Below are 25,020 nucleotides of genomic sequence, written 5' to 3'. Positions count from 1 at the left end.
GCCTGTGCGCTATATACATGTAATGAATAAATAAATAAATATTGGATTAAAGCCTTTGCTTCACTTTGCACTGTGACTTCTGTCCACAATTGGATTTCAAACAGTTGGTTCTCCTAAATGTGTCAATATCGGGCATGCATATTCCATATATATCTAAATAAATTGTAGCTAAGGTAGCAAAATCATGGGCATACTTGGTTAATAAATATAACATGGGCTGATATTGGAGGAGAGATGCATGGGGGCAACACCCTTGAATACTATTACAGGAGTCGCTCGGTGAATTGCTGTATTATTGATGTAGAGTATTATGAGGTTGAAAGACAACTGCATCTTTGCAAGAGTTTCATGTACCTTTTCATTTTTTCATGATGGTTGAGGTATCCGGCCTCGCAAATTCCGGAAATCCCAATGGCATGTTCATCCATGTGCAGAACAAACTCAAAATCAGTTAGTTGTATGGGCTCAGCACATGGGTGACATGGGTCTATATGTGTACAACTTAAGCTTGTTGTAGTCTGCCCTTCTCTAGAGATAGCCCAACCGATTCGAAAAATAGTCCTTTTTCCAAATAGAAATAAACAAGACATTGCTTTTCCTGTAAATGGTCATGGCTTCTGCCTACTTTGGGAGAGCCAGGGCTACAGAGGCAGATTCCTGGCTGAGGTCCACATCTGATTGAAAGCTTGCGACGACGCCTGAGAAGGTTAGAATATGACACGCGCAAGGATTGGCAGGCCACTGAATATTTGAATGAGTGCACAATGCTCATTAAGGGCAGGTCTCTGGAGAATACAAAGCCTTTCTGAAGAGGAACATACGGCGTGATATCTATATGCATCCTGACAAGATCCATCTGATAAAGTGACTCTGCCAATGTGTGAAGACAGCGACTTCTCAACTGATCAGGGGGAACCCCAGAACCCGCAATCCATATTGTTGAACTGGCAGGGTCGCTAGTCTTTAGGACCGACTACTCGCAGCAAAGGTCTTGCTGTTTGTACTACACCCACTGACATAAGAGAGATGGGGAAATAGACAACAAGGGCAGTAGTACTGGGCAGAATCGATCAGGTTGAAATAAACAAGCAAAGTACTGCGGAAGAACCGTACGGAGCCCTCACACAACCATAGGTGGTAAGATCAATATAGACTAGTTGACTCTCATGTTGGTCCACCAGAGACATTAAACAGTGATATCACTTCAAAACCTTGCTAGAAAGACATGGTAAAAAGCTTGTGACCGCTTGTATTGCAGAATATTGTAACAGTAGTGTATTGTAGTACCCATCAAACCTCGGCAGCCACATTCCTGTAAATGGACACATTGGAGCTCCCCAGGCTCGCTGAGACAGTATCTTCAACCCTCTCTACAACAAATACACCTTTGAACAAAAGCAAAACTAGGCCTAATAAAGCATCTGTGGTGTCCTTGCCCATCTGGTGCCTACCAAACTGGGCGTGTGATAAGACTGTCACAGTTTTCCGAATCAGAAGAAACATCCCATTACACAAGACCTTTGTCCCAGGCACCCTCTCTCATTCAAAATTCTCATACCTCACACATGGTTCCTAACTCGGTGCATGTGGCCTGGCCATATCATTTGCTTGTAACTGATAATGTTTGGATACCAAAGTGTCTAAATGTGGTCTTGGTAGCCCCCAGTGCATGGTACTTTCTTTTATTGATACGCTGTGTACCACTGCCCAACACACTGTGTTCGAACATGCAGTTTTGTCTTAGATGCCTGAGGGGCAAACCCAGATATCTCGCTGGACAAGGGTCTGTGAGAACCTGGCATTAGTCAAACTAGAAAGAAAACACACATCTTGTGAAACTCAAACGTCATCTTTAGTTGGGTGGTACTAAAGTACTAAAGAGCATCCACTATGACTTACTCTAGAGTTAAGGTCCTCGAGGTACATCACCCACCATGTAAATTTCATGTGGCTAGACCAAAGGGCCGACTCATCCCTTCATCCTTTTGAGATGGAGGAACTGGGTATCATGTCATTGGGTAGTGGTAACAACGGTTATTACAGCACATAGAAGCAAGAGGATTCCAGAAAAAAAAATATATAGATTTATCCAGCACTAAGAAGCAAGAGGTATACACGATATATAAGAACACACAATATGAACATTAGTGTTATTCTTGGGTAGCCCTCTCTCAAGCGTCTCTCCACAGAGACTTTATGATAAGAAAGACATTTCCTGATAATTGTCAAAAGCAAACACCACACCCTTTAATCAGGTGGGTGAAGGTACAGTTCTGTAATTAGCCAAGCATCACTTTCACCTCCAAGGATGCTGTCTAAATGAACCCTTAGAGGTGTAATTATGCCGCTCTCCTAATATAACCGGATCAGCGAGAGAAAGGGAAAGCTGAGAGCAAGCATTGGGCATCCTGAGTCCTGGAGACATCTTCATCAGATGGACTATCCGCTTTGTCTAAGTTGTGCTTGTCTGCTTCTGTCTGTGAATTATATTTTTTTTCTTTGTGCCCAACTCTGGGATGCCCTCTTCTCTTGCTTAATAGATCTGTTGGTCTACCCTCATTAAGAGCTGTTTCTTTTAAACTTGGGAGATAATACAACAATTGGTGATATTGAGGCGATATTAACCGAGGTGGTGAATGTTGAATGCGAACGGAATAGATGGTTTATTCACAGTGCTTAGTCTTTCGAAGTTAAGTGACCTGGTTTCACACTAAGGTACTGCTTGCCAGATGGAGACAGCCACATGAGGCCAGGTTTACAAAGATTTGCACTGGGGCACATATGAGATGACCCTAGACATCTCGGATTTGCTCCTGCCACCTTATACCTGATTCACAAAGCCTAAAACCCTTGCACATCTCCCTTGCACATCTTTAGATTCTGAGAGCATCTCTGAGATGCACTTGAGCAGAGCTTTGTGAATCTCATTTGCAGAAAAGCTGCGGGCGTCTCTAGATTTGCTCCAGTGTTGGCCTTTGTAAAGGTGGGTACTGTAGCAGGAGCACCTCAGAAATGTTCGAGGCATCTGCAGACTTGATTCAGTTCTGGCCTTTGTTGATTAGGTGTAATGTAGCAGGAGGACATGACAGAGGCTCTTGGGCATCTCTGATTTGCTCCAGCTCTCATCCCTGTGGACCAATCCCATAGCGTCTCAATGCTCATGTCATTGCTGCCAAGAAGAGAAGGGCTACTGGGCTCATCAGAACCATTGTGGACTTGTTCAGCACTAGGGGGGAGTCCCCAGAAGCAGAAACATGTTGCAGTCATCGCTCAGGCTCAGTTGCCTTAGATAAGGTGTGTTTGTTTGTGTCCAGTGCATAACAAGAGGCGCTATTTAGGGGATTTGGAGCACAGACCAATTGAGACCAAATGTATTTATCTATGTTCAAAAAACTTAAAAACAGCAACTCATGCTTATTCTGGATGCAGAGTTAAAAGTAGGAAATCAACTCATTTGAAAACATTTAAGCCACTGGTCGCGGATTTCTGCCTTTGATTCCAGCTCTGCCTAGATTTGGTAGATTGAATGAAGGATAGCATAAGGGCAACATGCTGCCAATACAACAGAGGTTCAAATCCCGGATCCGCGCTTAGAAACCAAAGTATTAAGCGTTTCATAGAAAAACAATAAGATAGCAATACAATTCCTACTTAAGATGATGTCAACATGTAAAGAAAAGGTGCTTCGTTGGTGTTTACTGCTCCACTGGATGGAGAATGTAAAAAGGTATTTTTAAAAGGTAAGTTATTTCCTAGTTTCAGGAATTTGTTATTCCATTATTATTTTTATGAATAGTAACACTTCAAAATAATAATAGGTAATCATTTTAGTAGAAACATCACAAATAAGTGAAACCAGGTACAAATGTATGGGTCAGTATAACCCCTGCTGCACATTATAAGGATTGCAAGTCATGAGGGGTTTTGTGACCAAATAGAGGAACGAGGTTGAGGACCAAGTTTGTTTGAAAGGTCCCAGATTTCCAAGGGGAAATATTCTTTTGATATTTGGTGGGGGTATTTTATTCCTTATAATACATGGCCACACACCGGTATTCCCTTTAATACCTCGTCACTTGCATAATATATTGTAAGACATCGTTCATTTGCTGATCCATATAATCAATATTGAATCTGGTTGATTTAAAAAAAAGCAAATTAAGCAGCTCCGAATGTGTTGCAGAAAAATAGCTCAATCAGATTAATAACATGTATTGCAATAAATACGCAACAGCACGGCTCGCTCACATTTGCTTTAACTCGAGCAGTGCATACATGAAACATTCTCCCATCAACACTAAAATGGGCGTTTAATGGCTGGAAAGTGACACAGAAAACTACTCTGCAAGCAAGGAATTGGGAAAGGTCCTCGTGGCTTTAAGTGCTGCAGTAACAGCTGGAATTCCCTCTGCTGCCTCAAGCACAAGTCATTGTCACGTCACCACAATAGTATTATTAAATATAGGGTTGTGATTTTATTTCATGTATTGCTTTATTTTATTTTATGATATATTTTATTTTCTGACCGATCACTTATGATGTCACAACCAGCCTGTAATAAGAAGATTATCTCCGGGCATTTATACAGATATTGAAGCCTGCCACGTGCTCTGATAATAATAGCAATACTGATGATAATACACATGAACGCCAGCAGGAAGGGATGTGCAGAGTCCGCACCCATCCAACTCCAAAACGAAACATTTTGCAATGACTGCGATTTTGAAACATGTTCAACCGTTTTACAATTTCAGTTTAAAAAGGGTCTGCAAAATGTTCAATTTCACCCAATTAGGTGTTCCCTGAAATGTCTGCGGTGTATTGATGTATTTATTTATTTATTGTGTCCTTTGTTCAGCGCACCTGACCCTGACAAGTATCACAATTCTGCGTCAGCAAATGGACGTTCCCACACGGCCCAGGTGATATGTGGTGAAAACATGAGAAAAGGGCAGCGCGGGAAGAGGAAGCCTACACACCAAATAAGACACGCCGGAAGCATTGAATGCCCAGCACAGTAATCATTCTTTTTTTTATTTTTTATTAGCATATGGTTTAAAACAAAACCTTTCGCCATTTTTTAAAAAGGAAAACCAAAGAAAACAAAACAAAAACTGAAAATTGTACAAAAAACAGAACATTAAATCGTATCATTGTCGGACAGCATAGCGAGGAAAACAGTATATCGTCACATACACGGCGGATACGCATACATAGTTCAGTAGATGTTCTAGTTAATGGTTAGATCTTCTAATTTCTCGAAGACGGCGGCACAAACTCCAGCAATGTATGCGTAAGCGACATACTTGTACCGTGCATCATGGGCGACCATTTGTCCTCACTGTTTGGTAGTTGCTAAAGAATTTTCCTAGCAGGTTGATCCTTGTATGTTTTGTTTCTGAACATTTCATTACAAGATGGTATAAGGTCTTCATTTTGAGCTTACACAACCTGCAGCTAAAGTTCCTTAAAGTAACTTTTTTCCTAGACTGCAGGATTTCTTTTGTGGCTACTACCAGATTGAGACGGAGTCTTAGAAACTGTTGGCGACTTTTGTCTGATGGAAATGTTACCAGGTAAGGGGGCAGCAAGCCTCTTCTTCTTGGTTCAACCTGTCCTTTTCCATGAATCTTATAGGGCCAGCTGTGTCTAAGGTATCAATCTAGTCTCTGTCAAATAGTTTGCGCTTTGCCTGGTCCGGATTTTAAAGTAAGGTTTTTTCTGTGGTGCATGCCTGCGTCAGCTGGCTTTGGCACATGTTGCTCCATGCCTTGCCGATTCTTTCCATTCCTTCTGTGATCTGCAAGAGAATCTTTCGATAAAATAATTCTTTGAATCACAACATATATTGCAAAACAATCCTAAAAAAAAACAATTCAATAATCACTATTTTTGCCCTATCATGAGATGGTGATAATGAAACGCTGGCACATGTGCGCGCGCGCGCGCACACACACGCGTGGCCTGTGTGCCGGTGCATGCCTGATGGAAAGAAGTCAGTGCACGTTCTTCACAAAACACGCACAGCACATGCCCTCCCAGGTGCCTAGTGCACTGCAGATGATGTCCTGAGCCTTCTGGCTGCTGCCTGCCAACGGTCAGAGGTGAGCAATGACTTGTATAATGCCCTCTGTTACCACAGAGGGTCCAGTGGCTGCCTTCACTATAGCCGGACTCTGGTAGAGTGTTCACTTCCCTTTGGGGAAACCTACAACACACAACGTTAGAATGTTGAATTCATTTGAGTGCATGTATTGTTCAGAAGATAGCTCAGTCTGTTAATCACTCATTGCAGAGTGCATATGATCTAATCTGGCATATGAACTGTGCATATGCCAGATGAGAGGATCAAATCTCAGCAGCGCAGATTTGATATGATGTCATTTATAATGCGCCTGTTCACATGTGTTTCTATGTGCGACAAGATAAGGACGTGTAGACGGATGGAGGACAGGACAAATGATCTTACTCAGGGGCGCCACCAAACGGTGGCCAAGGGGGGCCATGGCCACCCTTACACAAATGCATATGCACAGTTTGGAAACTCCTGGTACATTCTCAGTTTGACATTCCAATGTTCCACAATGCTGGCATATGTCCCGTCTGCCCAATCCTAGTATATTCCCAATATGCTACCCTTTTGCCAGTCGTGTTATTTATAAAATACCAGTCCATTTCTAACGTTCACAATTCCAGAATACACTCAGGTTTCGAAAACCTAGTATGACAGTCCGAGTAAATGTACATTTTGACAACTATCACTGAAAACCAAGAATTGTCGCTGTTGACAATCTCAGTAAAATATGCAACATGCCGGTACAGTCCAATTAATACTCTCAGTTTGCCTAACGCCTGTATAGTCACACTCTGTACAACCTCACAATATTCTCTGTTTGATTAACCTAGTACATTCACTCCTTGCCCAACCCCCTCAGCTTCAGGAAAGAAATACAAAGTTTACTTTTTTGCAAGGCCTACCACACCTGATCCTGCGCTTCAGGGCATCAGGCCCTTCTGGACCTTCACCCTCCACACGAGGGACCGCCTCCTCCCAGCACTTCTTCCAAAGATGGCAACTTCCAATGCTTGCTGCCACTTTTCCTGACACTCAACACTTCCAAACCACCACAGGACCTGTAGCCCCATTCCGATTGAGCCCCAACCCCGCAAGTGTAAATCCTCCTCATGTCATCCTCGGCTCGGCTGCATGTAGGTTGTTGTGCGCAACAGGCTTTTAGGAACAATTGGGCAGGGTCTAGCCAGTGGTTTACTTCTTCGGTTCGCCATCGCCAGAGGTAGAAGTTTTATTTTGTTGTTGAACTGAACACAGTGTTTCTGATGTGCATTTTACTTAATTCATGTCTACAGTTCTTTCCATTTCAGCAGAGCTGTCATGATGTGGATATCCTTTGGTGTGGTAGCAAGTGCTTGCTTATGGCAACTTATTCTAAAGGCACTTCCATGGTGTCTCCAAGTATCAAAGACTGGTGATACTCCTTGAAATGTCCTTTTCTCTGAAGTCACTTCAGTTGGTTCAATCCATATGCACATTTGGTGGTTTGCATGTATTTTGCCCCAGAGCGACTGGACAGAGCTCTAATAGATGAGTTCCCTGCATCTGTAATGATTCTGCAGTTTTCTTTTTTTTTGTTATGTGTTAAAATGCCATCTGCCACTAATGTTACCAAAAAAGTAGACTGGGACAGGTGTGGGCTGATTGGAGGCGTGAATGAAATTGTATGGAAATGCACGCACTGCATTTGGGGGAGAGTAGCAGGATTTTTTAAGTGGCTCGCCCCCTCACTCTTGCAATGCTGGATACTCCCCTGATTATCACCATAGAATATTCTCTTGCCTCATCCATGTTCACTATGTTCACTCGAACTTTCTGTCCGGGTTGCTTTCCCCCTGAATAATATGATTGAGACACTTTAGAAAACTGTCCACTCCTGCTATACACCCCCCTTTTATTGCTGAACAATTTGTGTCCAACACCATGTGACCTATGATTTCATACAGGAAACAAGCACATTTGAAGCTTATTCCCACTGATGAACTTCCTCGAGCACTTGGAGCTTTGTTCTTCTTAGTCGCCACTGCTTTTATACCTTCCGCTGCTGGAAGTGGATCCGGGGTGTTCTTAATAACACCTACTGCCTCTTTGCCCAAGCAGTTCATTAATGTGGTATGTTTGTGCCCGTCTGAAAATGTGTTGCCACCCATTGCTAGAAAATAAAACTTGAACAAGTCTTCTCACACTGGGTTCTCCTGGACTGTCCAAGAACTTGGCTGGAGGTGTTATTCCCAGACTCGCCATTCTTCGTTCCTTTTCTGCAACTCTCCCTTTCAACAAAACAGGATAATTCAGCTGTTCTCGTCCACGATCTTTACTCCACGTGGAACATTCTCAGCTAGCTGGGTCTTTAGTGCCTCCACACTTACCGTGTACACTAAGTACATCTACCTGAGTAGCCAGGCTGGGCTCTTCCTGGTGCAGTAGCAACATGTAACATATGTATGTTTTTGCATTATGTTTAGTGAAATCACGATGACTAGTTGCACATGTGGCATATCACAAGCTTTGCACTATGGTCTTTGGATGGGCTGTGCATGAATACAAGAGGAGTACCTATGTGGATTTCCTATTAGTGGTACCAAGTGTTGTTATAATTTAGTTTATTTTGTGATGTATGTGTGTGGAGTGTTTTGCTTGTAGCATAAGGATTTTAAGAGGTTGGTGTCTCATGGGCTGTATTTTGGGGTTGTGTGCATGCTTGAATGTGTTTGTGGTATTAGCCTAGGCGCAGCAGATACATTATTAAGTTAAATAATAAATGACACTATATCAATATGCAATTCGTTAACTCTAATACATACTTAGTTTTCAACTGGACTATATACTACATCAGCACAATAGATTTCCTGAAATTCAGTTATGTGTTTGTTTTGGTGTAGCACGCCAAGTTTTCATGTGGCCTCATCAGGCCACCCATATGAAAAATGTCTGGGGGCGCCACTGATCTTACTAGGCATTGTGTCATTCAGATAGTGCATTTAGCCTTTCCGCTCCCTAAGGTTGACACTTTGGCAACAGTGCACCTGCTGTGCTACAGAACAACACACCTGCCCCAGAAAGTGCATGTTATAAAAACAAACAAAGCCCCAGTAACGTGCAGGTCTAGATCTTAGTACCATCAAATGAGGGTTGTAAAAACTGGGCAGCCATCGCCACTCAGGAGCATGATGCTTAAGTCAATAGAGGGTATTAGGCATCCGGACTTGATAATCAAAGTGTTGAGGCTCGTGTCCGCTTTGCCACCAGAAGATATTGTGGCGTTGGGCACAGTGCTCCACATAAGACTGTATTTTATTCTCTATTTTTTAAAGTGATTTTTCAGCAAATAAGAAATAAATGAGCATTCGTAATGGGAGTATGTTGTAAGTGAGGCACAATATGTTTTAACACTAAAATAAAATGTCTGTGCATCTAGTTCTTCATGCACATTAAAAGGTACCTGTTTCCATCTTCAGGTCAGGCAGTGCATACGTAAACTCTCTTCCGGTTGAATATTGTGCCCTACTGGTCAGTGCAGCTATAGGGGTGAAAGCAAGGCTACACGCTTCTAAGTGTCTCTGTCCTATTTTTTGTTGAGAGTACTTTTATTGCCTAGTTTGCTTTGTTGGGGAGTATTTGCCTTTTTTAGGGAGAGAAAGGGGGCTTTACCTGTAGGGTTGCCTGCCAAAGCCTTTTATGCTGCCCTCTGTGAAATGGTTCCCCCATGCTGGTGCCACTGTTTATCCCATTGACTGCTCTTGCTTCCCATGTGGGCTATCGAAGGCAGGCGAGCTGGCAAATGTCATAGACAATTTGACCTAAATAATGATTTTAATGTGTTGTAGAGTTTCAAATGTTATTCACTTCACAGATAGCAATTTGATACTGTCAAACAATGACTACAATCAGTTGGCCTAATCACATCGTTTTCCTCATTGATAGCATTTAATGCTTTGAAATACAGTAGCAAAGACCAGATTTGATTGTTTGCACTCAAATCAATTCATATGTTGTTACCTGTATTCCTCCCTTGATGATGGAGAAAATAAAACTACGGTGGTTCTGCCTTTGCACAACACATTTTCTAAGTGATCTTTAAAACACATGTTCAGATTGGGTTATTATGTGGTTTGTGTACTTTTCAGGTCAGGCCTACAAAACAGGATATTGCTTGAGTTTGTGAAAGCCAAACATTCACAAATAATTGCACTTTGTTGTACGACAAGAACACAGAAACATTGTGGGGATGTGCTGGAATTGAAGATGTGGGATCAAGTCTCGTTGTCACTAACCATATGGTGTGATTCCAGCAAGGCTTTTAAATTCATAGTACCTAACATGATAAAACGAGCAATCCATAAATAATAAGATTGTCGGCCCATTAGAGTGGTGTATTTCGGTGCACGCTTCAAAGCAGCCCAATTCATGGTTTGAATGGCATTGCTGTTGCATCATATATAATAAGGACATACATGAACCTTTCCTGGTTTAAAAGTCTGCATACACAAAAAACGAGGCAGAAAAAGTCATAAACGAAAGAAAACACAACGTACACAATACGCAGTGCTCACATGGAGCACCCGGTCCCAGCTTAAACATACCGGCTACCTCCGGTACCCCACTTACCTGTTCCTCCGCATCTTCATTCCCGTACTTCTTCGATGTTCCCGTCTCCCTGCAGCTGACGCTTCCCAACCCCTAAAGTGGGTCGGGACTTCCACTGCAGAGTCCTTTTTTAATTTATTTTTTAACAGCGCTGCACTTGCGTCTGAAAGCGGGGTCACGCCTGCAGCCCCTGAATGCCATTAAACTGAACATGGAGAGAAGGGGACCACCCCCTCAGCCCCCGTTCGTTATAAGGGATTCTGCATTTTCTTTTGTGCCAAATGAGCACAGAATGCGCATTCAGCATTTTGTATTCAAAATATTTAGTATTTTCATAACATGTTATACATGTTATCACAGAACCTTTTGTGTCTTTGCTCGCTCATGGCGCCCTTCTAATCTAAGCCTATGTTCAGATACTGCACCTTTATGATTACGTTCTATTATTATTCACTCTATGTGCTGTAGCGTTATTATCTTTCTTGTGGCTTCCAATGGGTGTCCTGTTTGCAAGCTTGAGCACTTGCACATTCAGTGAGTTTGCTAATCTGAGCCATGTGTCTAAACTAGGGAATGTGTTCCTTTCTCATTGCTTCCAGCCTCTATCATGTATCCAAGCTTGCTAGAGCACTTGTACATTCTGTGAGTTTGCTAATCTGAGTCATGAGTCTAAACTAGGGAATGTGTACCTCCTCGTGGCTTACAGTCTCTCTCCTGTGTCCTTGTTTGAGCACTTGTAAATTCTGTGAGTTTGCTAACCTGAGTCATGAGTCTAAACTAGGGAATGTGCACCTCCTCGTGGCTTCCAGTCTCTCTCCTGTGTCCTTGTTTGAGCACTTGTATATTCTGTGAGTTTACTAATCTGAGTCCTGTATTATCTCAAATGGGGAATGTGTCCCTTCCTTATTGCTTCCAGTCCCTCTTCTATATTGAGCACATGTACATTCTTTCAGTTTGTTAATCTCAGTTCTATGCCTAAACAAGGGAATGTGGACCTTCCTTGTTGCACCCAGTCTCTGTCCAGTATTTAAACTTGAGCACCTGTACATTCTTTGAATTTGCTAATCTGAGTTCTGTGTCCAAACTAGTGAATGTGCACCTTTCTCGTTGCTTCCAATCTCTCTTGTGTATCCAAGCTTGAGCACTTGAAAATTCTGTGACTTTGCTAATCTGAGTCATGTGTCTAAACTAGGGAATGGGTACCATCCTCATTGGTTTTAGTCTCTCTCTTGTATCCAAGGTTGAGCACAAGCCCATTCTGTGATGCTGCTAATCTGAGTCCTGTGTTTAAACTGGGGAATGTGTACCTTCCTGGTTGCTTCCAGTCTCTCTCCTGTGTCCAAGCTTGATCACTTGCGCATTCTTTGGTTTTGCTAATCTAGGGAATGTGTTCCTTCCTCATTGCTTCCAGTCTCTCTCCTGTGTCCAAGCTTGATCACTTGCACATTCTTTGGGTTTGCTAATCTAGGGAATGTGTTCCTTCCTCGTTGCTTGCAGTCTCTTTCCTGTGTCCAAGCTTGATCACTTGCACATTCTTTGAGTTTGCTAATCTGAGTCCTGTGTCTATTCTAGGGAATGTGCTCCTTCCTTGTTGCTTCCAGTCTCTCTCCTGTGTCCAAGCTTGATCACTTGCACTTTCCTTGAGTTTGCTAATCTAGGGAATGTGTTCCTTCATTGTTGCTTCCAGTCTCTCTCCTGTGTCCAAGCTTGATCACTTGCACATTCTTTGAGTTTGCTAATCTAGGGAATGTGTTCCGTCATTGTTGCTTCCAGTCTCTCTCCTGTGTCCAAGCCTGATCACTTGCACTTTCTTTGAGTTTGCTAATCTGAGTCCTGTGTCTTATATAGGAAATGTGTTCCTTCCTTGTTGCTTCCAGTCTCTCTCCTGTATCCAAGCTTGACCACTTGCACTTTCTTTGAGTTTGCTAATCTGAGTCCTGTGTCTAATCTAGGGAATGTGTTCCTTCCTTGTTGCTTGCAGTCTCTCTCCTGTATCCAAGCTTGACCACTTGCACTTTCTTTGAGTTTGCTAATCTGAGTCCTGTGTCTAATCTAGGGAATGTGTTCCTTCCTTGTTGCTTCAAGTCTCTCTCCTGTGTCCAAGCTTGATCACTTGCACATTCTTTGAGTTTGCTAATCTAGGGAATGTGTTCCTTCATTGTTGCTTCCAGTCTCTCTCCTGTGTCCAAGCTTGAACACTTGCACATTCTTTGAGTTTGCTAATCTAGGGAATGTGTTCCGTCATTGTTGCTTCCAGTATCTCTCCTGTGTCCAAGCCTGATCACTTGCACTTTCTTTGAGTTTGCTAATCTGAGTCCTGTGTTTTATATAGGGAATGTGTTCCTTCCTTGTTGCTTCCAGTCTCTCTCCTGTGTCCAAGCTTGATCACTTGCACATTCTTTGAGTTTGCTAATCTGAGGAATGTGTTCCTTCCTTGTTGCTTGCAGTCTCTCTTCTGTGTCCAAGCTTGCTCACTTGCACATCCTTTGAGTGTGCTAATCTGAGTCCTGTGTCTAATATAGGGAATGTGTTCCTTCCTCGTTGCTTGCAGTCTCTCTCCTGTGTCCAAGCTTGATCACTTGCACATTCTTTGAGTTTGCTAATCTGAGTCCTGTGTCTAATCTAGGGAATGTGTACCTTTTTGTATACGGCTACTGATTTATCTTCTATATCTACGCTACAGCTTGTATACCTTCCTCATGGCTGCTTTGGTAAAATATCTCCTGTCCCTCAGCTAGAACGCCGGGGCCCTTATCTTGGATTGTTAAAGTTGCCCTTGAAATGCCACTTGCGTTTTATTCTTATGAGGAAAATTCAAAGACCTGAAGTGGGCAGCTTTTCCTATTTTGATCACTGCTGGTCAGAATATCAAGATATGGGGTGTGACTGCGACAACAGGTGGGGCTGCAAGAGATTCTTGTGTCCTTCATTCCTTTCAGTTCCAGTGGGGGCCCCCGAATGTGGGTGTGCCACGGGCCCCAAAAACCTCTAAAGATGCCCCTTTACAGATGGAGTAGTGCATGCCTCCTGTGCTATTTTTATGGTGGCGCAATGGCAAAAATTGAAAGCAAACATTATACGCAATCACCCCAGAACTCCAATTGAGGGAAGAAATTGAGAGGAACCTAGCACACGCCACTACCATCTTCCTGAAATCCTTCTCCGGGCCCTTGGGGCAGACCGTCGGCCGGCAGTGGGCATAATATATAAAGTGGCTAGAGATATCCACTTCAAACATGCAAACAGAATGAAAGCGTAGAGATGTGCCATAAGAAGCAGCAGCACTTGCACTGCACTTTGAACATTTAAGGAACTGCACATTATAACAATATATGTTCAGGCATTCACAATATGTGAATCGTTGAAAAAGTGCTTAGAAAAGGTGAACACGCCACACAATTGTGCACCCCTTGGAAAGCAGGCACACAACATATACGGGAAGCACAAAAGCTTAACATATTTTTTAAATATGTTTTGTTACAGTCTCAGTGACCCTCTGGGAATTTTTCTCAAACAGTCTGTCGCCACTTGAAGAAGTAATGTTTGTAAATGCTGTGCTATTCTGGTGTGTCTTGGGCGATTTGTCTTGCCATGCTCTTCAAGCAAGCAACACACATTTCACTTTGCCCTCGGATATCAACTACTGGGCTAATTACAGGCTTAATTACAGGGTGTTGCTGGGTACGCCTCTTACCGTAACCTTTGCACAACCTTGTAACCTTTATGCCAAGAAAAGCACCTCGATGCCTCCGGGTTGCGCGTGTTATATACATATCAAATAAATAAATAAATACATTTGAAAAAAGCAAGACATCATCCAGTTGTATGGTCTCTTGGCACCTCAGGACATGCAAAGGATGGTTTGGATTGGAGCTGGTTGTGAAGTGAGTACATTTATCAGGAGTTTGATGTTGTGGTTGCTATGGTGTTGATGTGTTTAGATTGTCAATAACAGGGCTCTGTGCACAGACAAGTTGTTTAGTGGTGTGTTTCGTATGCTATCTGCCTAGGCCGGCCATGTTGTATGTCAAAACAAGCATGTTTGTTATAAGGTCAGAGTTTTTGTGGTGACTCAGTTATGCTCATGCAGACATATCGGGCGCCTATAGGCAGTAATAGAAGGTCTATGGTGTGGAGTCTTTCCTTTTTATGGTGGTAAGGAGGGATATGGTGTTGCTTAGGGCAGAAGGCTGGGGTATTAGTTGGTAGGTAGTATTGGCTTTGCGTGAGCCTGTGGCATGTGTGCTCTTCATCTATATGGTCCATTGATGAGATTAGTTGTGTGCTTATACTCCCAACAAACCAGGCTGTCATACCAGTTGACTAGCTGTTGTTTGTTGTTGTTTAGACACAAAGGGAGCTGCAGTCTGGCTGGTTGAATGGCCTCCCACCTGTTACTTTGTTTCAGCCTCTGTCTGATCTGTTCACTTTGAAAGAGTCCAGATGTCATTTAGGGGTTGCCAGGGTTTGCGACCCCTAATGTCTCCCTTGCTACCTCTGTGGTCTCCCTTGCTACTCCTAAAAAAACAAATGACATTTTTTTTTAAATTTCTTTTTACAAATTGAAGATCCTGAGATGTGGCCAATGCCATGTGGCTTTTTTTCTAGAGTGGTTGGCTTTCTTGTTCAGACTTTAAAAAAAAAGAAAAAAAGCAGGTGGTTCCACAAGTCTAACACTTTGAGCAGTGACCCTAAATAAGAAAGAATAGGAATACCAAATAAGGTGTCTTTCTGGAATTCTATCCAATAATTGCTAGACTCATGAAAGGTTTATTTCAGGCATACTTCAGGGGTTGAGTCACTGATTTTGTCTGTTCTTAAACACCCCAAATTCACAATGCAGACGAAATCCTCTAAAAAACATTTACAGTGCAATAAGCATCCATTTCGGAATTATGGGCTTCATTACGAGTTTGCTGGTCTGGAAACAAGGGTACCGGTAAGCTCACCAGCACCTTTGTTTCCAGATCGGCAAGTTCTGAGTCTGCCTGCCGTTGCCACTGTGCCTGACAGGTCTGACCCCAGCATATGTGCTGTTTGTATTACAAGCGTAGCAAACGGGCACAGCGAGCACGACGTCAGCGCGCCAAAGGCGCGCTTAAGGGAAGCCCGTTTATGCTCATCCATGATGCGGCCAGACATGGCCGAGAAATCTACTACTCTAGGACACCCTTAACTGCTCTTGCACCACCTATTACTACATTTCCCCCGGGCTGGACCACTTGCCCTCTGCAGTTACAGACTGTTCTCCCCCAACCTATGCTGAAAGAACACCCCAAGTTGAACTGACTCACTCTACAGCTTCTTAATACTTGATCTCTCCCTGCGCATGCTGATCAAATACGATCCTTGCTGGAAGATCGTCGTCCAGCATTGCTATGCCTGACTGAAACTTGGCTGCAGGCTAGCTCTACCCCCTCTCTCATCCACGCCATCCCTTCGGATTATTGTATTCTACATGTGGACCGCCAGGCACCCCACCATGCACCATGGTGGCGGGATTGCAGTAAGCTTTCAGGGCTGATCTTACCATAACACAAGGGAGTGCAGCCCGCACCGCTGGCTTCACAGCCAAAGTCTTTTTTCTTGCTTATTCTTGTGTGCCATTTCACAGAGGCACCTTTCCAGCAGGTTTGCAGCCCATTCAATTACACTTGAATTAGACTAAGTGGACGGAAAAAGGAAAAACAATAGGTTGTGGGTGTTCACCTCGACCACATACTTACCATAACTCAACTCAATTGTATGTACGATACTCCTATGGAGGCTCTTCATTTCAAATTTGTTATGTCATCCACTATTACCTGTAATTTCCTGCTTATTTATCGCCCTCCTGGCTCACAAACAACTTTTCTCGACCGCTTTCCTGACCTACTGGCTATTTTGCAAGTGCAATATTCCAACATGGTTGTGCTGTGCGATTTTAATGTCACATTTAATCTTCCCAGACTCCCAGCTGTCAATCTATTTGCTGATAGCTTGTTAGACCTTGATTTACAACAACATGTGAAAAGCTCTATCTATAAATGAGGTAATATGTTAGATTTGATCTTTGCGAAAGAATCACTTCTGACCGTGCAGTCAGTGGAACCCATACTATGGTCTGATCATTTTCTGGTCTCCTGAACCTTGGAAGGCATGAGTAGATCTCACATGATCTCCAAGAGTAAAACCTGGCAGCGTGCATGGCGTACTGCAGATATTCAAAGTATGGTGATGGCTATCCGTGCCAAGTGCAGTACCGCTACAGTGCATTCACTGTCCCTTCTCTCTCTAGCTCTTCTAGAGTCCGCTAATGTAGCTGCCCCTTTACGCCTGATTCAACCCCGGAGGCTGCCCTTAGAGCCATGGTTCACTGAACATCTGAAGTACGCCCGGCTTAAACTGAGACAGGCTGAACGAAAATGGCAGACAGTGTACGATCCGAGTCAAAAAGCTCATTATAAAACCTGTTCTGCAGCCTACTCGGCTGCCATCAAAGCAGCCAAAATGTCTTATCATACCTCTAAAATTGAGTCAGCATTATGTCAACCTAGGGATCTATTCTCAGCAGTTAAGGCTCTTTCTTCTTCTGAGAAAGTCACTCCTAAGGTTAGTCCGTCCCAGGAGCTATGTGATTCCTTGTCACAATATTTCATAAAAAAAGATTGATATTATTCGGCAAAATATTGCGATGACTTTCACTGCAACCCATCCAGCGGTTATAAATTACACTCTTCCGGTGACTCCTTCCCACCTTACCATGAATAGCTGGTCCATCTTCCCTAGGTTTAATGAAGGGGCAATTGCGGCAGCTATCCATAAAATTAAATCCTGCTCCCCTTCTGACGCTATTCCACTCTGAGTCATGAAAGAGATCTCTCCTGGCCTCCTCCCTGAGATCACTGCGGCTATCAATGACTCCCTTACAAAAAAATCCCTCCCTTGATCCCACTGTCCCTTCTAATTTCCGCCCTATCTCTCTCCTTCCTCTTTTATCCAAACTTCTTGAATCACTGGTGTGCCCTCTGCTGTCCACATTTCTTGAATCCTCTCTTCTGTTGGATCCAGCCTAGTTTGGTTTTCGACCTGGTAGGGGCACTGTCCAGGATGACATGGCCAGGCTAGTCGATGCAGGAGGATTGTGGGCCAAGATTTTGTTAGATCTGTCAGCGGTATTCAACGCAGTCGACCACTCCATCCTGTTGAGCTGCCTTGCCCAGTTGGGCATATCGGGTCAAGTACTGGCCTGGTTAACCTCAATCCTGGCGGATCGGACTCAGACTCTCTCTATGCCCCCTTTGCTCTCTGTTCCTTGTCACCTCAGTTGTGGAGTCCCTCAAGGCTCCTCCTTGTCTCCTATTCTGTTTAATATTAACATATCGGCCCTTGTTTGTTTGATCCGCTCTTTCGGTGTCAGATGCTACTCGTACGCTGAAGACACCCAGATCATGATCGGTTTAGACCTTGATCAGACTGAGGTGTTGACATTCTTGAGGAAGTGTCTGGCTGCCGTGGGGGAGTGGATGAACTTCAACTTACTTAAACTTAATGGAGACAAAACTGAGGTGATGGTAGTGGGTTGCCCACCCCCCGATCCCCCTCTCTGGGTGTCCTCTTTCGGGCCATCTTCTCAGGGAACTCTTCTGGTACCAGTTGACAAGGTCAAAAATCTTGTAGTCATTCTATAAGCAAGTCACTGCGGTCTGTCAAGCCGGTCACTTCCAGCTGAAGATCTTAAGGAAAGTGTTACTCATGATCCCCGCCACTCTACGACCTCCAGTGGTGGCAGCTATTGTTCTATCCCACTTAGACTACCGGACCTCCTTGTATCTGGTTCAACCTAAAGGACTGACTCAGGAGCTGCAACGGTTGCAAAATCTAGCCGCAGGTGTTGCTGCTGGCAACCGCTCTGGTAGCCATATTTCGCCTGTGCTTCGAGCCATTCACTGTCTTCCAGTTGCCCAGCGGGTCAACTTTAAAGGACTTTGTATAGTTCATTGTGCCCTCCACGAACAGGGTGCTGAATATCTTCAAGCTAAGTGTATCCGATATTCTCCTAAGCGTGGCTTGTGCTCCGCCTTGGCAATCATCTGGTAGTTCCTAGCTATAAACGGGTTCGTGTGAGAGGCCAGGCATTCTCCACGGCGGTGACCATCCTATGGAATGACCTCCCCCTTTTTATAAGGAAAATCACTAACTACTTAGCTTTTCGGAAGGCTGTTAAAACCCATCTTTTCTAGGCACTGTTGCTCGCAGCTCATGTTGTCTCCCTCTTTAGCGCCAAAATGCCTTGGGTGACCGTGTGCTTTATAAATATTGTTCACATAAAATAACATAACCCGACCGGGAGCTGCGGGCATTATAGTCAGACTATTCACAGAACCACTGGCACCATTGCTAATGGTGCCGGTGCTTCCGTGTCCCAACTCCCACAGAGTCCAATAGGACTTTCTGTGATGTCATCAGAGGTCAAGGGTCATGTTTTGTCACTTCTGCTACCCCTAGCATTTTGGTGAAATGATGTCACTGAGTCTACTGGTAATGTCAGCCTGTATCCGCTAATTGCACAGTACACCATTCCAAAGCTCTCGCCCACGCTGCCCACTCCAACTGTGCTCTATACTCCTACTGCTGTGTGCAATGCCATAAGTATGCCTCACATGTCTGCTCAAATTACGCACAATGCTCCAAATAAGAATTGTACTGCCGTAAGTATGACACATGCCTTGACTGCCTCATGTTCCGAGTGCAGACTCTAATGCTCAAAGTATACCATTTGCTCCGTTTACCGCTACTATGTTAAATGCACCTAATGAGGATTGCACTGCACTACCCTAAGTATGATGCAAGCCATGACTGATCATATTTTGCCACACGCTCCCAGTGCTGATTGCAATGCCCAAAGTACGCTATTCACTACATTTGTTCCAATCACCTCAACTGTGCCAAATGCTTCAAATGAGGATTGCATTACCCTAAGTATGACTCACGCCATGACTGATCCCATTATGCCACTTGGTCATAGTGCTGGTTGCAGTGCGCCAAATATGCCCGATGCATTGAATCCTCCATGCATCGCTACCCAACTCTCCACTTCTATCCTGCACACGTGCTACAAACCAAAGCTCTAGAGAGGACCTTCACTCCAATCATAATGAATCCTCCTCCTTCTCCTAACCTGCTTAGATCAATACCCTAAAGGCATACACCACTCTAGACCCTACCAGAATCAACTCATACATAGACCGCAAACACAAACGCAAACTCCCCAAACGCTTCTCTGCCTCTACTGACCAAACCCAAAAGACAAACACCCAAAGATCTAATACAGCCAACCCAACCAAGCCTCAGCCCACACCATCACCTCCATCTAAGTCACCGAGCATCAAAGGTGGACTCATCAATGCCAGATCCTTACTTGCCCATGCCCTCAACATCTCTGACTTCAACTTGACCTACTAGTGGTGACAGAAACTTGGGTGACAGACACCCCGCAGCTGGCCCTGCACTCCCATTGGCCATCCTCAAGGGTTTTACAATCCATAGGAAAGACAGAACTTCTGCCAAAGCAGGCGGAGTCGCCCTGATTGTCAAATCCTCCCTGTCCTTCAGAGAACTCACCCACACCTTTTCCCATCAGGGGAACTACTTTCCCTCAAACTCTCCCTCCCTAACACCAATACTATCACCTTCCGCAGACTTTACAGAACCCCAGGCACCCATCTCTCCATTTCTCCATTGACGAGGACATAGCGCTCCTTCTATACAGAGACAATCATCATTCTATGTGATTTCAACCTAGGGCTCCATGACAAATCTGACCCAAATGCCACGAATATGCAAAACACTATTGCTGCCCAAGACTTCACCCAGCACATTGACCAAGCCACACATGACAAAGGCCGAAAATTGGATTGACTGGCGGTGCTGAATGGGCTGACTAACATAACAGCCATTTCCCCCTGCCCATGGTCTGGCCATAATATCATTACATTTACCCTACCCAGACAACCGCTCCCCAAAGCTACACCACACCTGGCACCGGCTTTCTTTTCCATAAATACCTGCAACATCAACAGTTCCAACATGCTCCCATTACTTGGACCTATCACAGAATACAACTACTGGCCTGGCAACCCAGCCACTCAAGCTCCAGAAACCAAAACCTAAACCTCACCTGAACTCATGGTTCACTCCTAACCTTAAAACCTAACAACAAACGTATTGCAGAATCCCACTTTAAAGAGTCACCTATCAATAGTAATATAGAACTCTTCCTCATTTCGGCTAAAAAATACAAACAAGCCATTCTCCAGGCAAAAAGTCTGACCTACAATGAGAGAATTGCCAATGCCAAATAGGGGTCGAAAGAACTCTTTACAATCCTGGGGACTCCCTTCAAGCTCACATGAATTATGCCACAAAGACCAAACCTGGTGCACTAACCTCCAGAATGCACGTCTAGACAAAGGCTGCATGTTACAAACCGAAACAGCCAACAAAAAAGGTACGTTAGCCACCACAGCCTCTCTCAATAACTCCCACATTGATCTCCCACCCTGCCTTCCATTTGAATTTACACCTCTCTCCAATGCTGAAACCACTAAAATTGAATCCAGCCTGAAACAGTCTGGGTGTCTGGGTGACACCTGACCGGCACCCCTCATTAAAGAATGTGATACAGAGCTAGCCCCATTCATCACTGCCCTCATTAACAAGTCCTTCGCTAAAAGATGCTTGGGTCCTCCCTCTCCTAAAAATCCCCACACTAGACCCCAATATCCCCACAAACGACTGTCCAATCACCACGATTACATTGCACCTTAAAATCTTAGACTGCGCAGCATATCTACAGATCCAAGAGCATCTGGAAACAACTAACCTCCTGGGCTGATGCCAATTCAGTTTCAGACCTAGACATGGTACTGAAAATGCACTCTTAGACCTGAAAAACAAGATGGACTTGATCGCTGACAACGACAACCTAGCTGCTACTATTTCTAGACCTCTCAGCGGCCTTTGATTTAGTAAACCACAACATGCTGTGACATCACCTAGCCTGCACCATCAACTTATCCCACAAAGGCATTGCCTGGATTAAATCCTTCCTCTCAGCACTACAATGAGAGTCTTGTCTAACCTAGCAAGTGCTGTCCCAGCCGCAGTTCTCTGAGGAGTGCCCCAAGGACCCGGTATTTCACCCACGCTATACAACATCTTTACCAAGCTGATCGATTAGACAAATTTGCGGGGTTGCATACCAATTAAGCGGATGACATGCAGATCCTACGGCACCTATCAGGCAACTATGACAAAGATACCGCTACTCTCAACAACATCTATTTGATCATCCGTACATGGATTGTCCAGAATGAACTCTGTTTAAATGACAACAAAACTGAGCTCTTGCTAGTCGGTACACAAACCCGCCTAAAATAAAAAGAGCCAAAGTATAAAGCTTTAACTATAGATGGGAATACTATGACTGTCTCAAAAGAGGTCAAAAACATGGAGGGTTTCCCTGACTCTTCACTAAATTTAGCAAGACAGGTCAGCGCTACCATCTCTTCAGCTGCCTATACAGCCAAGCTCATTAATGCTTGCAATGCTACCTCACACCAGACAGTTGCCTAACCCTAGCAAGAGCCCTTATCCTGTCCAAATTGGATTATTGCAACATCCTCTTAGCTGGAGCTTCTAACAACAGTATCAAAAAACTCCAAACTCCTCAAAATATAGCCCTTGGGCTGCAATTAACATCCCTAGGACAGAACATATCTCAGAAACAAGATACAAAGCACACTGGCTACCGATCCAAGACAGAATCAGATCCAAAATGTTTGCAACCACACACAAATGCCTTATTAATACAGCCCTTAAATACCTGACTAACCTCTTAACCCATACACAAACTTTGAAACATACACACGCTTCCACAGCCTTTCCCCTCACAGTTCCCAAACTTAAAAGATCCAAGGCCGGCGGATGTAGCTTTCCAGTAATAGCTGCCAAAGAATGGAACACTCTCGCTCTTACCATCAGATCCGACCCATCACACATATCTTTCCAAAGAAAACTTAAAAGCTGGCTCCTTACATTGAAACGTTAGTCCCTCTAAATCCCAGGAAACACCTTGGCTTCTTGTGAATATCTGCTAGATCTGTAACTATTGCTTACTGTAAATCATACATTATAGTATTGTATATATTTGCTCAAATCTATGCTTTTGTAACCATATTTGTAAATATCTGTCCAGCGCACAGATAGGTACGGGTTAGGCACACTTTACAAGTGTTAAATAAATAAAATAAATAAATGTGATCTCCTAGTGCACTTGTCTGAAACCTGTGGCTCGCCATATGTGTTGAACTATGACTCCCAGGATCCCTCACCATTGGCTATGTAGGCTAGGGTCGATGGGAGTTGTAGTTCAAAGCATCTGCAGAGCCAAAGTTGGCAGATGCTTGTTCTCGTATCTGATGAAGAGCTAGGCCTTGTGTACTGTCTAGAAGAGGAGGTGTTCTGTCAGCATACTGATCCTTCATTGCATTGAATCTCTAAGTCTAGTGATCATGATAACATATTATGATTGTATTTAGAAAGTGCTGTTGTAGCAAAGGGCTGTAGGAGCACAATCTGCTGAATAGTAGTCATCTTGCAGGACTGTATGTTGTGATTTTCCTTTGGATTAATATTTTCTTAGCCCCGATGGGTGATGCAGAGTGCTCCAAATTCAGTCCAAGAGATTTTTTTTTAAAATACCTGTCCATGTAAACTACGTGTATTGATATAAAAACTGCTTTTGACATTGTGCCCAGACTAATTGTATGGATAACTCTTAAGAATATGTTATTCCCAAAACTGATGTTATGGGCATTGCACAGGTTCGGGAGGGATAGCACTTCTACTGGTGCACTGATGGTGAAATGTTCAGGTGCTTTCCAATGTCAAAAGGGGTAAAAACATTGGAGCGTCTTAAGTTCAATATAGTTGTTATATTATTATTATAAACAATATAGTTCTAGCATCACTGGAAATCAATTGCCTAATAAGCACTTGGGAGTATACCTCAAAACCCATTAGTTTGTTATGCTTGGAACTAAGGTGTTAGAGCATTTCACGTATTGACCAATTGAAACCACGTCTGTATTGGATCAAGTTATGGACTTCACAATACTCATCCAATATAGAGAGGCTTTGAAAGATTGGCTTAATTCCAGGTGTGTATCAGTATTACAAAGGTTTGAAGACATAAAAGCTATGGCAGATATAAATAAGCTTCAAAGTATATGGAGGGCACCTGCTTTGAATCATGTAGACACAACAAGGTATTGTTAATTTTGCATTTGAGGAATGGCCTTTAATTTCCAAATTGATAAATGTGTGAAAGGTGTTCAGGAGTATATTTTACTATGTGGTAATTTACTTCGTGGAAATTACATCAACAGTTTACTTTGAAATGTATTCTGTTGTGGGTAAAGAGGTAATTTACATCATGGAAATATCATGGAGCCAAACATGCTGCTTCAGGAAAATGAGTTATTTCATTTCAAAATGTTGTTCCTCAAATTTCCGCTGAGATTGCTCCCTTGGCCTTCTTTTGTTGATCATTGGAAAGCACCGCTGATCCATCTGTTCAGCATCAGTAGATGATGCTCATTATCTGCACTTGGAAGAACATTACATTATAAGCAGCATATGCTGCATCTAGCTCTGCACAATGGAGAAAGGATGGTGAAATACCTGTTCAAATAAGTCTAGCCACCTCTGCATTGTATATTGATTTTCATTACATGATCTAGTCCAACAATATAATACAAGGCCAGATGTATGTTTGTCCGATGGAGTCATAGCTTCACCTGTTGTCACCGCTAGAGGGAGATGTTGCCTTAAGAAATATAGAGACAAAGCCAATTCGCATAGCTTCGCCAGTTGTCACTGCTAGAGGGAGATGTTGCCCTAGGATATTTCGAGACAATACCAATTCGCATAGCTTCGCCAGTTGTCACTGCTAGAGGGAGATGTTGCCCTAGGATATTTAGACACAATGCCAATTCGCATAGTGTCACCTGTTGTCACTGCTGAAGGGAGATGTTTCGCTAGGATATTTCGAGACAAAGCCATTTCACCTAGCTTCGCCAGTTGTCACTGCTAGAGGGAGATGTTGCCCTAGGATATATAGAAACAATGCCAATTTGCATAGCTTTGCCTATTGTCACCACTAGAGGGAGCTTTTGGCTTAGGATACACATTGGTCTGTACACTAGTTGTTTAATACAAGGATTAATTTATGTTGAGGTTTAGATTCATAGAATATTTGATAAGATTGTTATCAGTGTGACATTTCCTTAATAGCTATATTTGCATTTTAGTATGTT

This window comes from Ambystoma mexicanum, chromosome 3p (assembly GCF_040938575.1).
Source record: "Ambystoma mexicanum isolate Mex_15411 chromosome 3p, UKY_AmexF1_1, whole genome shotgun sequence".
Taxonomy (NCBI): domain Eukaryota; kingdom Metazoa; phylum Chordata; class Amphibia; order Caudata; family Ambystomatidae; genus Ambystoma; species Ambystoma mexicanum.
This window is presented reverse-complemented; position numbering follows the sequence as displayed.